General features: G+C 45.2%; 1 protein-coding gene, 1 long non-coding RNA gene and 1 pseudogene across 2 annotated transcripts in view; 1 reads left to right on the top strand and 2 right to left on the bottom strand.

The window, feature by feature from the left end:
- Positions 1-12,912, bottom strand: part of kcnd1 (potassium voltage-gated channel, Shal-related subfamily, member 1) — a 1,001,373-nt gene that overhangs the window by 737,178 nt on the left and 251,283 nt on the right. The window lies entirely within an intron of this gene.
- The window catches only part of LOC120558745, an 87,505-nt gene that overhangs the window by 62,644 nt on the left and 11,949 nt on the right, over positions 1-12,912 (bottom strand). The window lies entirely within an intron of this gene.
- On the top strand, positions 2,432-12,722 carry LOC120558735 (annotated as a pseudogene).

Here is a 12,912-nt window from a genome sequence, read left to right as displayed (position 1 = left end):
TTCCATTCCATTATATACCATGCAATATGCCACTGCCTGCTGCTGCCATGCACTGCACTGCTGTATACTATGCAATATATGCATGCAATGTATACTGCTGCTATGCTGCTGCTGCTATGCACTGCTGCTGTGTATATGCTGCTGTGCATATAATATGCTGCTGTGTGCTGTCACTGCTGCCAATGCTTAACAATAAATGTAATGCTGTGCTGTGCTGCTGCTTAACAACAATACTTAACAATGCCAATATAACAACAATGTAAATGTATAATGTGCCGGCCGCATTGTCAATGTGTATACCAGCAGTAGCAGTAGCTAGTAGCAGCAGTAGAAAGTGCAGTAGCAGCAGCAGTAGTGCAAGTAGTAGGTGCAGCAGCAGGTGGAAGGCTAGCAGCAGCAGTAAGCAGCAGCAGTAGTAGTAGTAGTAGCAGAAGCAGCAGTTACAAGTAGTAGCAGCAGTAGTAGTAGTATGTTGGGCGCAGTAGCAGCAGCAGTAGCAGTAAGGTGCAGTAGTTAAGCAGCGGTAGCAGCAGCAGTAGTAGTAGCAGCAGCAGCAGCAGGTAGCGAGCAGTAGTAGTAGCAGCAGCAGTAGTAGTAAAGCAAGTAGTAGCAGCAGTGTAAGCAGCAGCAGAAGCAGCAGCAGCAGTAGTAGCAGCAGCAGCAGCAGCGGTAGTAGCAGCAGTAGTGGCAGCAGTAAGCAGCAGCAGCAGTAGTAGCAGCAGTAGCAGCAGTAGTAAGAAGCGAAGTAGTAGCAGCAGTAGCAGCAGCAGCAGCAGCAGTAGCAGCAGTAGCAGCAGCGGCAGCAGTAGTATGCAGCAGCAGTAGCAGCAGTATACAGTAGCAGCGTTGGTAGCAGCAGCAGCAAAGTAGCGTAGCAGCAGCAGCAGTAATGCAGCGTTAAGTTAAGTGGGTTAAGTAAAGAAGGCAGAGTAGTAGATGTTGTTAGCATACATATAGAGTAAGGGTTACAGCGTTGTAGCAGCAGCAGTAGCAGTCATATACAACCTTCTGGTGGGGAAGACGTGTGAGAAAACAACTATGCAAGTGGCAATGTGTCCGTACAGTGCATGTGTTCTTGTGTGTCTGTGTCATCTTCTGTCTGACTGTGTGTGTCTGTCGTGTGTGTGTGTGTATGTGTGTCTCGGTGTGTGTGTGTGTGTGTGTGTGTGTGTCTGTCTGTCGTCTGTCTTGTGTGTGTGCTTTCTGTGTGTGTGCGTATATGTGTATGTGTGTGCGTCTGTGTGTTTATGTAGTGTGTTGTGTGTGTCTGTTGTGTGTGTATATATAGTGTGTGTGTGTGTATATATGTGTGTGTGTGTGTGGTGTGTGTGTGTGTGTGTGTTTGTGCGCCAAAGGAGATTGATTTGATGGGGAAGGATCGAATGTAACTCTTCCAGCTGTATCCTCCTTCGCCACCAACCTTGACTCGAATGACCCGATAGAAAACCTAAAGTTCCGCTGGTGTGTCTTGCAGGTTTAAGGGACCATGAGCCGAGCCGGAAGTTATTGCCGCTGTGCCTCCACCTTCACATCTGCTTTCCTTTTGTCCATCATCTCAACCGAGCTTCCATATTCGGCGCGCGGGAGGCTCTCATGTCCAACCAAACGCCTCGAGAAACCACCCAAATGCGGAGGAGAAAGCGCCGCTGTGTCGATGGCGTCATCCTGCCAGTATGGAAGCCTGAAGACCCGCCCCATCCCGAAACGCATCGGCAGAGCCGTTATTTACTCGGGTTGGCCTACATGTTCTTGGCGTCTCCGTTATCGCTTAACGCTATGTCGGCCCATCGAGGTCCATCACCTCCCCAGGAGAGAAAGATCGCCATCACGTAAACCCAACGGGAGAAGGTCTGTAGTGGAAGTTTCCTTTGGGCAGGGGGAGAAGTTTTCAGAGTTTAGTAAATTGAAACATAACACAGACTGAGACTAAAACCAAGTTGGGTTTTGTATTTTATTAAAGATATATTTGCAAATATAGGAGCAACATGATTTCAAAAAAAGGCACAGCAGCCCAGTGTGGAGTCAGTTCCTCAAAAGAGTGAACAGGAACACGGCGCTTTATGCATCTTCAGAGTGACACACACACGGACCTGGCTAATTATGACTCTACCATTTTTTACATGCAATCTGGATACACATTAAGACAATCAGAGAAATACAAGAGACATCTCGGAGCCATCTCACCTCTTCCTCCCTGTAAGACTGTCATCCCCCAGTTACATCTAAACTGGCATGGGAAAATCCAGAGATAGTTTTAGGCCTTAATCTTGTAGCCCCTATCTGTTCAGACAAACAGTGCTCACATCATGTTCCAGACTGGACGTCTTACAAAGTTAGAATCAAAATCTCCATGTGGGAAATGAGATATAAACTCTTTCAGCATTTGTGAGAGAATTAAAGTACAAATGAAACATAAAAATATAAGCAATTATGCTTAAATGTAATTTTTCCCATTACAGGTCACCACGACGGTTCGCATCTGGAACGAGACCGTGTCCAACCTGACCCTGATGGCGCTGGGTTCCTCGGCGCCAGAGATCCTGCTGTCCGTCGTGGAGGTCTGCGGCCACGGCTTTGAAGCCGGCGAGCTCGGCCCGAACACGATCGTGGGCAGCGCGGCCTTCAACATGTTCGTCATCGTCGGGCTCTGCGTCTCGGTCGTTCCCGACGGAGAGACCAGGAAGGTGAAGCACCTGAGGGTTTTCTTCGTCACCGCCACGTGTAGCGTGTTTGCGTACACGTGGCTCTACCTGATCCTCGCCGTGATTTCTCCCGGCGTCGTCGAGATATGGGAGGGCCTGCTCACGCTCTCCTTCTTCCCCGTTTGCGTCGTATTGGCTTACGTTGCCGATCGCAGGCTTCTCTTCTACAAGTACATGTACAAACGGTACAGAGCCGGGAGGCAGAAGGGGATGATTATTGAAACGGAGGGAGAGCCGGAGCTTCCCTCGAAAGTTGGCGTCGAAAAGGGCGAGAGGTTGCTCGCCGCCAACGGAGAAGAGGAGCTGGGCGCAGAGGGCGCGAGGCTCGCAGAGAATTCGCCGGGATCCTGCAGGATCTGAAGCGGAAACATCCCGAGAGAGAGGTGGAGCAGTTGATGGAGCTCGCCAATTTCCAAGTTTCTAACCAGCAACAGAAAATTCGGGCTTTCTACCGCTGTCAGGCGCCGAGCATCGGCATGAAAGCGGGAAATGTTTTGAAGAAGCACGGAGCCGAAAACACCGAAGAGAAAGCCACGCAGCACGATGTCTGTCAGGCGCTGAGCATCGGCACGGAATCGGGAAATGTTTTGGATAAGCACGATGCCGAAAACGCTGAGAAAGCCACGCAGCACGATATCCCCACCGAGGTTTCGGTCAACGAGTTTTCGGTCAACGACTTTTCCTCCGAGGTGTTCTTCGACCCCGGTGGCTACCAGTGTCTGGAGAACTGCGGCAGCGTGGCGCTGAACGTTGCGCGCCGCGGCCGAGACCTGACGAGCTCCGTGTCGGTGGATTACCGGACCGAAGACGGCACCGCGAACGCCGGATCGGATTACCGCTTTACCGAAGGAACGGTCGTCTTCGAGCCGGGCGAGACGGAGAAGGAAATCCCGCATCGACATCATCGACGATGACATCTTTGAGGAGGACGAGCACTTCCTGGTTCACCTCAGCAACGTGCGCGTCGTGTCGGAGGGCGCCGGCTCCGGCGAGCGAGAAGCTAACCACGCGGACGCCGTGGCGAGTTTAGGGCTTCCGTGCACGGCCACGGTCACCGTCTTCGACGACGACCACACGGGGATCTTTACGTTCGAGGAGCCCGTGGTGACGGTGAGCGAGAGCATCGGGGTGATGGAGGTGAAGGTCATCCGGACGGCCGGAGCTCGCGGCGCCGTGAGGCTGCCGTACAAAACCATGGAGGGGACGGCGAGAGGAGGCGGCGAGGACTTTGAGGACACGCACGGAGTCCTGGAGTTTAAAAACGATGACATCTCGTAAGTACAAATCTTCTCTGCACTCTCAAAAATATAGAAGTACAATTGTGGACCTAATGTTTGCAATAATGGACCTTTTTCACAGCAGACATGTTGACTTGTCATAGTAGGAAAAGCACAGCTGAAGTTGATCACCTTAACGATGGCTCAGTTCCATCAAGTGTCCCCATCAGTAATGGTTTTGAATACGCCTGTGCTTTTCCTACTATGACATGTCAACATGTCTGCCGTGAAAAAGGTCTAAAGGCTGAGAAGATGTCATACAAACTGGAGCTCACTCCTCTTTTCTGCAGATGTATTTGCAAGATGTCATACATACATATATACATATACATATATATATATATATATATATATATATATATATTATATATATATATATATATATTTTTTTATATAATATATATATATATTATATATATATATATACACAGTACAGGCCAAAAGTTTGGACACAACTTCTCATTCAATGAGTTTCTTTTATTTTTCATGACTATTTACAGTAGTCTCATTGAGGGCTCAAAAACTATGAATGAACAATTATGTACTTAACAAAGGTGAAATAACTGAAAATGTGTCTTAAATTTTAGATTCTTCAAAGTAGCCACCCTTTGCTTTTTATTAATAAGGGAAATAATTCCACTAATGAACCCTGACAAAGCACACCTGTGAAGGTAAAACCATTTCAGGTGACTACCTCATGAAGCTCATTGAGAGAACACCAAGGGGTTTGCAGAGTTATCAAAAAAGCAAAGGGTGGCTACTTTGAGGAATCTAAAATATAAGACATGTTTTCAGTTATTTCACACTTTTTTTGTTAAGTACATAATTCCATATGTGTTCATTCATAGTTTTGATGCCTTCAGTGAGAATCTACAATGTAAATAGTCATGAAAATAAAGAAACACATTGAATGAGAAGGTGTGTCCAAACTTTTGGCCTGTACTGTCCGTACACAGAGTAAAGAAGAAAGTAAAAATACATATACACACACACATATATATATATATATACATATACATATATATATATATATATATATATATATATATATATATATATATATATACACAGTACAGGCCAAAGTTTGGACACACCTTCTCATTCAACCTGACTTGTTGAATGGGAAGGTTGGCAGTCCGGACTCAATGACCAATCTGATTGGTGGAGAGCTACCCTGGAAATGGCGAGCGGGATGAGTGCGGCGAACAGCCTCTCGAAATCTGACAAAAAATCTTTTAAACTGACCTTTGTTGATGTGAAATGAAGACAGATTCAGACACTGCACGACCTATTTCTCTCTTAAAACTATTTTAGTACAATACGAGATCGTATTCTGAACGAGCCGCCATTAATGCCAGGTTGTAACATCCGGAAGCAGCCAGACCCGGCTGGCGCGTTCATCCAATCAGTTTTCATTTTTGTCTGCCGTCTGGTCGAGTGTGTGTTGGTGAACTAACCTGAACTCGTGTGTTTCCTGTTTGGTCCTCAGGAAGCTCATATCCGTCAGAATAATTGACCGTGAGGAGTACGATAAGCAGGCCCGCTTCTACGTGGAGCTGCAGGAGCCATGTTGGAACCAGATGAGATGGACAGGTATGAACACACACCTGAGTCTCTCTTTGGCCTTTGACCTTGTCTGTCTGTCTGTCTCTCTGTTGGTCTGTCTCTCTGTCTGGCGTTTTTCAGGAAAGGACAGTCTCGTAAAAACACAACGCACAGATTATGTCCAAACTAACGCTGATTTTTTTTCAACCAGTCAAAAACCTGAAGTTAGTTCTTCTAGTTCAATATATTGTTCCATAATGTAGTTTCAGTAGAATCAGTTTGTGTCCCCATGTTCAGGCAGAGACGTCTACAGGATGGTCCAGGGACGAGACCAGCCTGTCCCCTCCTCCATCATCAACATCACAGGTACGTCCTTCAGTCCATCCACCCATCAAGCTATACAGTATGTCCACTACCCCTGCCCCCCCCCCCCACCAAATACCTCCCCCCCCCCCCCCCCCCCCCACCCACCCAAATACCCCCCCCCCACCCCCCCCCCCACCCACCAACACAAAAACCCCACCCCCCCCCCCCCCCCCCCCCAAACCCACCACCCCCACCACCCCCCCCCCCAAAAAAAAACCCAAAACACACCCCCCCCCACCCCCCATTATATCTCCACCACCCATCCCCCCCCCCACCAACCAATATAACCCTACCCCACCCCCCCCTGTCCACCCATCAGTCTATATGTCCACTACCTGTCTGTCCACCCATCAGGCTATATGTCCACTACCTGTCTGTCCACACATCAGTCTATATGTTCACCACATGTCTGTCCACCCATCAGTTTATATGTCCATCACATGTCTGTCCACCCATCAGTCTATATGTCCACTACCTGTCTGTCCACCCATCAGGCTATATATCCACTACCTGTCTGTCCACACATCAGTCTATATGTTCACCACCTGTCTGTCCACCCATACGTCTATATGTTCACCACCTGTCTGTCCACCCATAAGTCTATATGTCCACCACCTGTCTGTCCACCCATCATTCTATATGTCCACCACCTGTCCATCCTCATCCATCTGTCCTTCCTCAAGTTCATCACTGACTTTTATGACTGTGTTCGACATACTATACTATGAATTTTTATGAATTTTAAGATTTGTTCGATATTCTATACTGTGACTTTTTACAACATACTTAGTGTCAGTTTGCCGGTGTAAACAACAAATGATAGAATTAATGGATCAAACCCCACTTACATTACATGTCATTTACCTGACACTTTTATCCAAAGCGACTTACAATTGCTATATACTGTATGTGAGAGGTTGCACGCCTCTGGAGAAACTAGGGGTTAAGTGCCTTGCTCAGGGACACATTGGTTGATGTATCGCAGGGGGAATTGAACCCACATCTCCCACACCAAAGGCATGTGTCATATCTACTGCGCCATCACCACCCGCTTCTGTCTTTAGTTTTCATCTTCTGTCCTCAGTGACAACTCTCTCTATCTCTCTCTCAGAAGAGGGGGGTGAGGCAGTTTTGATGAAGAAGGAAGAGGAGAGGCGGATCGCAGAGATGGCCAGACCGATGCTGGGCGAGCACGCCAAACTGGAGGTCGTCATAGAGGGGTCGTACGAGTTCAAGGTGGGATCCCTTTTGGTTTTATTTAGTCACGGCATAAACACGTACAGCATAACATGCGTTCTCAGATTGATCATCAGATATGTGATCATAATGATAGGAGGTTTTGTAAAAAGATCAGCAGGAACATGTTTTAATTTGCCGTCTGTGTTTCAGAGCTGTTGTGGAAGTTTCTTTTGCAGCAGGAGTAAAGTTTTGCAAGTTTAGTAAAGTGAAACAAACAAGACAGTTGAAACTAAACCAAGTTAGGTTTTTGTAATTTATTAAAAATATATAAAATATAAGGAATTATGCTTAAATGTAATTTTTTTGCCATTACAGAGCACCGTGGATAAACTCCTGAAGAAGAACAACCTGGCCCTGGTGAGCGGGACAAACCGCTGGAGAGAGCAGTTCACGGAAGCCATCACAGTCAGACCCGGTAAGAACCGAACCCGAACCCATCAGGTCAGGACCTTTCAGCTTGTAGTGCCAGGGATAGTACCATAGCATGAAGAAAATACTGGATAGCATCCATTATGTCACCCATTGGTTTGTGGACTGCTGTTTTGAAGCCTTCTTTCAGACCCCAGTAAGGTTGTGCATGATGTGATTGGTTCCTGACATTTTTTTTAAATGGTTGGATAAACTTCTGCAGGTTCTGGTTGGTTCTGATATGATCCTACACCTTCTGTGTTTTGTCCAAAGGTTTAGATAGAAGTCTAAAAGTTGTAACAGATTCCTGAAAGGTGATGGTAGGATCTTGCATTATGTGCAATCTTTTTAAGGGTCTGGATAACTTAAAAAGTTGTAATATTTCACAAAAAAAGTCATTATACTTAAAGGAATACGCCACCATTTGTTGAAATACACCGTCTCTATATTTATATAGGTGGGCAAACGCATTTTGAGCTCAGTGGGCTTGCAGATATCTCTGTGCCCGAGTAGCAGTGCTTCGGCTGTAGCCTACTTCCACCCAATATAGTCCTAAGTCTTAATCTGCATTACTATTTTTACTCGTCGTGAATACGCAGGTCACAAGAAGTAATTAGGTTTTGTTTTTGTTGTTGTTTGGTCACTTTTACTCACAACATGCTAACGGCAACAAAGGATTCCATTCATTACGCTAAGCTAAGCTAGCGGCGATGGAAATCTGTGATATCAGGTTGCTTTAGATATGAATCGTTGCCCCTCTTTTCGTCCCAGGTGACGATGACGACGATGAATGTGGCGAGGAGAAGCTGCCATCCTGTTTTGATTACGTCATGCACTTCCTGACCGTCTTCTGGAAGCTTCTGTTCGCCTTCGTTCCTCCCACCGACTACTGGAACGGCTGGGCCTGCTTCTTCGTCTCCATCTCCATCATCGGCATGCTGACGGCGGTCATCGGTGACCTGGCGTCACATTTCGGCTGCACCGTGGGCCTCAAAGACTCCGTCACCGCTGTAGTGTTCATAGCTTTGGGCACATCTGTACCAGGTCTGACACAAACCTATATCTGCTGACTTCTCAGCAAATTACAATACAATACATTACATATATTTGGTATTATCAACCTATTTTCCCATTTTTTGTGTCTGATTGGCTGATGGGAACAACCATCTTTAAAAACTGTTTCAGTAGTAAGCAAGAAACAAGCTGCAATGTAATCCTATAGGACAAATGTTCAATTTCAGTTTGCGTCCACAAAAAGTGCTGTACATATCAAACATATCAATGTTTTCAGATACAAACACTCCAAAATACTACTGTTGGCTGACCTTTCTGATAGTATTATTTGAACTGGTTTGAATCCTTCTGAAAGAACAGGGACTACTTTGTGTCTAACAACACATCTGAGTGGACAAATATGACATATGGAGTTCCCCAAGGCTCCTTTCTGGTGCCTCTACTGTTTAAAGGGTAACTTTGTTTTTGTTTGTTCAACTGACAGACTCAGATTATTATTCTAAGTGTCTGACAACATTATGGAAAGGCTCCCTAAAGAGATAGACCTTTTTGTTAAATAGTAAGATCCTTTTTGTTTAACATGAAATAGCCCCCAAAATGACCATCACCAAACCCACCGCAAAATGACGCTGAACCACATAGGTGCCGATTTACGTTTTCCTCTGTGGGTGCTCACGGGCGCACGCCCTTTTAAAAAAAACTAGTCAAAAATGTTTGCATTTCAGAACCTTAGGAAATGGACAGCGGCTGACACTGTAATCATTCTGATTACCTAATGCACATGCACGCACTGTATAGTAGGGGGGTCACTAAAGAGGCGTTTTCATCCAAGAGACGCTGTGATTGGTGGATAGGATAGGGAGCAGGGGACTGACAGCGACATAACCAATCACACTATGACAGACGCTCTGTCACGATCCTCAGGTGGATAAAGAGGTGAGCCTTGGACCCAAATGCAGCTCAGGATTTATTAACGACAAAAAACATACAACAAAGAGTGTCCAGGCGACTGGCAGAGCAAAAAAACTTACAAGAAACAGTTCCAAACAAAACCAGCAAGCAGCGCCACACAGAACGACGAAACAGAGGTAATGCTCCCACCAGACACAAAGGAAAAAACACAGAGACTAAATACACAGGATAATGAGGCCAAACAAGGGACAGGTGAAACAAGGCTGGGAAACAGGTGAAACACATCAGGGCAATCACAAGGGAGGTAAAACACAGGACGTAACATAAGACAAGACAGAAAACCAGAGACTTCAAAATAAAACAGGAAACAGAACATCCAGAAACAACATACAACCATGACACGCTCCACTTAGCACCAACTGCTATGTTGGCAGTCTGGCACACGTGGGTGCTCAGTATTTTTCGTGGGTGCACCGACGGTATCGGCGCCTATGCGCTGAACATTTGTCACATAGGGTTAAATTGCAGCCCAGTTCGCAGCTTCCGGTTAAAGCGTTCTCGCTCAATACTGGATAGGACTTTGACTTTTGCCCAAAAATCATATTCGAAGTTCGTTTGTTTATTAATATTAGAATATATTAGAATATTTATTAATAATATTTTGACCATTAAATGCCTTCAGTAAGACCTCTATTGGTATCAAATTTAAGTTTTAAATGTTCTGTCCACCAGAGGGCAGTGTATCAGTCAATGTCAATAGGCAACGATGTTTTCTGTTTGTTTTTTTTTAAAAGTCAGACCATGGATTAAACACTAACAGTATGCTTTCGACATGAAGTTCGGAGCTTTCACCGTAGCCTACATAAATGGTCTGATGTTTATACTTGTGCACTGGTGTGTGCGCTGAGCCAGCGTCTGTGTGTGTGTGTGTGTGAGACGGTGATTACCGGTAGCTTCAGAGTTAGTAGTGACTCTAGAGCAGGGATCTTCAACAGGGGGTCCGGGGCCCTTAGGGGGTCCTCAGAGTCAGTTCAGGGGGGCCTCCAAATAATTGTTAATTTTTGAAAGTTTTTAAAAACAATTAAAAAGTCTTAACATCAATCCAACATATTATTAGCAAACATAAATCCCCACTGCTAACTGGCCCATAAGTAAGGTAGCCACTAAGGCCATCCACATACACAGTTAATCCTAAGGGTTCACTGTGCTGCATGTATGTTTAACATTTAAACATGATTTATAAAATCATGCCAACAATAAGTAGGCTATTTTAATAGATAAGTTCAGTTCAGTTCAAGTTTATTGTCATATGCATGTTAGTACAGAGTACCACAGCAATGAAATGCAATGCGCCTTGGCACTCTCTCAGCACAAGTCAATAAGTAACAATTATAAATAACATTTAAAAACATCCAAGCACAGTAAACATTGTAACTAGCCTAGTATCCTATGCAAAAAGGTATAAAGGCTTTAGGTGGCCGTACACATTATTATAGGCCCAGTTTATTATGCAACTTCCTTTTATACAATATATGAAGTATCCTGCTCCATCTCTCTTTTAGTTAAAGGTCCTTGGCTTAAACTTTGAAGACCCCCCTCTAGAGTCCTACTGAGAGAACCAAAGTGTCTCCTCCTGTTCTTTCTGACCATGGTGGGAGATCTGGAGCAGGAGAAGTTAACCCTCTCCTTGACTTCATGTTGTTTACGGAGAAGGAGAACCAGGACATGAGTCAGGGGGGAAATGCAACGCTACCAAACCACGGCCGAGCAAGAGTTACATTTTGAAATGCGTGAAAAAGCCTCGGAATCTGAATTGAAAATGTTTACAAGCAAACACATTATATAACAAATTATATTAAATAATGCCCATAACAGGTTTGAATATTAATTCATTAATATCATTTCTTTAAATATTTGAATTATATTAGAAAAAACAAAGTTTGGAGTCAAAGCCCTAATTCTGGACCAGTTTCAAAGACTTTGTTACTTCGACACCAAAAGCATGGAAAATAGGGAAAAGGTTGAAAACTCAAAATTACCCTTTTAAGTTTGTTTTTTCTCTCTTTTTCCTTTCTTTATTTAAACAGGGACAACGTACAATATAAATTAACCTTAGACAGGAGAGATGCTTTATACCAACATGTGCTAGTTTCCACCTGTAGTCCCTGGGCAGGCTGATGTCAACAATATATTTAACACATTTATCTCAAAACAAACATTAAAATGATCAAAACCCTTCATTCATTCCTCAGCATTCATTTACAAATACACTCCCACATAAACATCAATTACTATACATTATGTGAACATGTTTGTTTTAACAGAAGCCATTTTTTGGCCAGATACGAAAAAAATGTTAAAATTTGCACGTTATCAGCTCTGTTGGAAACTTATTCCACGGTCTGATAGCCACACTTGAGAAAGCTGAGCTGCCGAATGCCGTTTTACACCGAGGAATCCTACGCTCGCCCCGAACAGTCGACAGAGTTGTATTTTCTGAGCTCAGTGAGATATACCTTTTAATTCATCTTTACTTAGCATCTCCTCTCAACGTTCTCTCTCCCTTTAGACACCTTTGCCAGTAAGGTGGCAGCCGTCCAGGACCAATACGCAGACGCCTCCATCGGGAACGTGATGGGCAGTAACGCCGTTAACGTCTTCCTGGGCATCGGCGTGGCCTGGTCCATCGCCGCCATCTACCACTACTTCAAGGGCGACGAGTTCAGGGTGGACCCGGGCACGCTGGCTTTCTCCGTCACACTCTTCACCATCTTTGCCTTCATCTGCCTCGGCGTCCTCATCTACCGACGCAGGCCCGAGATCGGCGGGGAACTGGGCGGACCCAGGGTCCCCAAAATCCTCACCACCTGCCTGTTCTTCAGCCTTTGGTTGATGTACATCGTCTTCTCCTCGTTGGAGGCATACTGTCACGTAAAGGGTTTCTAAAAGTTCTGCTTCTGACGCGCCCGGAAACGTTCAACAGTTTCTTGAACGGTAATGGGTTTCTAAAAAGGTACCAATCAGGGGCGGATCTAGAAAAACATTTATGGGATGGCGAGAGGTGGGAGAAGGAATTTTTGAGGGGTGGTGTCAGGATTTGTGACTTGAACCCAGAAGCAGACTCATGCCCTGTTTACACGAAGGGAAGACGCAGATATTTTCCTGCGGTTTGGCCTCTCATTTAAACGAAAGGCCCGTTTTTTAATCATAGAAAACGATTATTTCTAAAAACTCCGGCCAAAGTGGAGATTTTGGAAATCTTTGTTTGCACGTAAACTGAGACAAACGGAGGTTTAGGCAGCCGAGAGAGAGAGAGAGAGAGAGAGAGAGAGAGAGAGAGAGAACGTGATTGGTTGCTGTTGTTGTCTGGATTCTGATTGGCTAACGTGGGCTTGAGCTCCTCGTTACACCGCCACCTACAGGTCTGGCATGCTCTTAACTGCATTGAC

Source organism: Perca fluviatilis, chromosome 5 (assembly GCF_010015445.1).
Source record: "Perca fluviatilis chromosome 5, GENO_Pfluv_1.0, whole genome shotgun sequence".
Lineage (NCBI taxonomy): Eukaryota > Metazoa > Chordata > Actinopteri > Perciformes > Percidae > Perca > Perca fluviatilis.
This window is presented reverse-complemented; position numbering and strand designations above follow the sequence as displayed.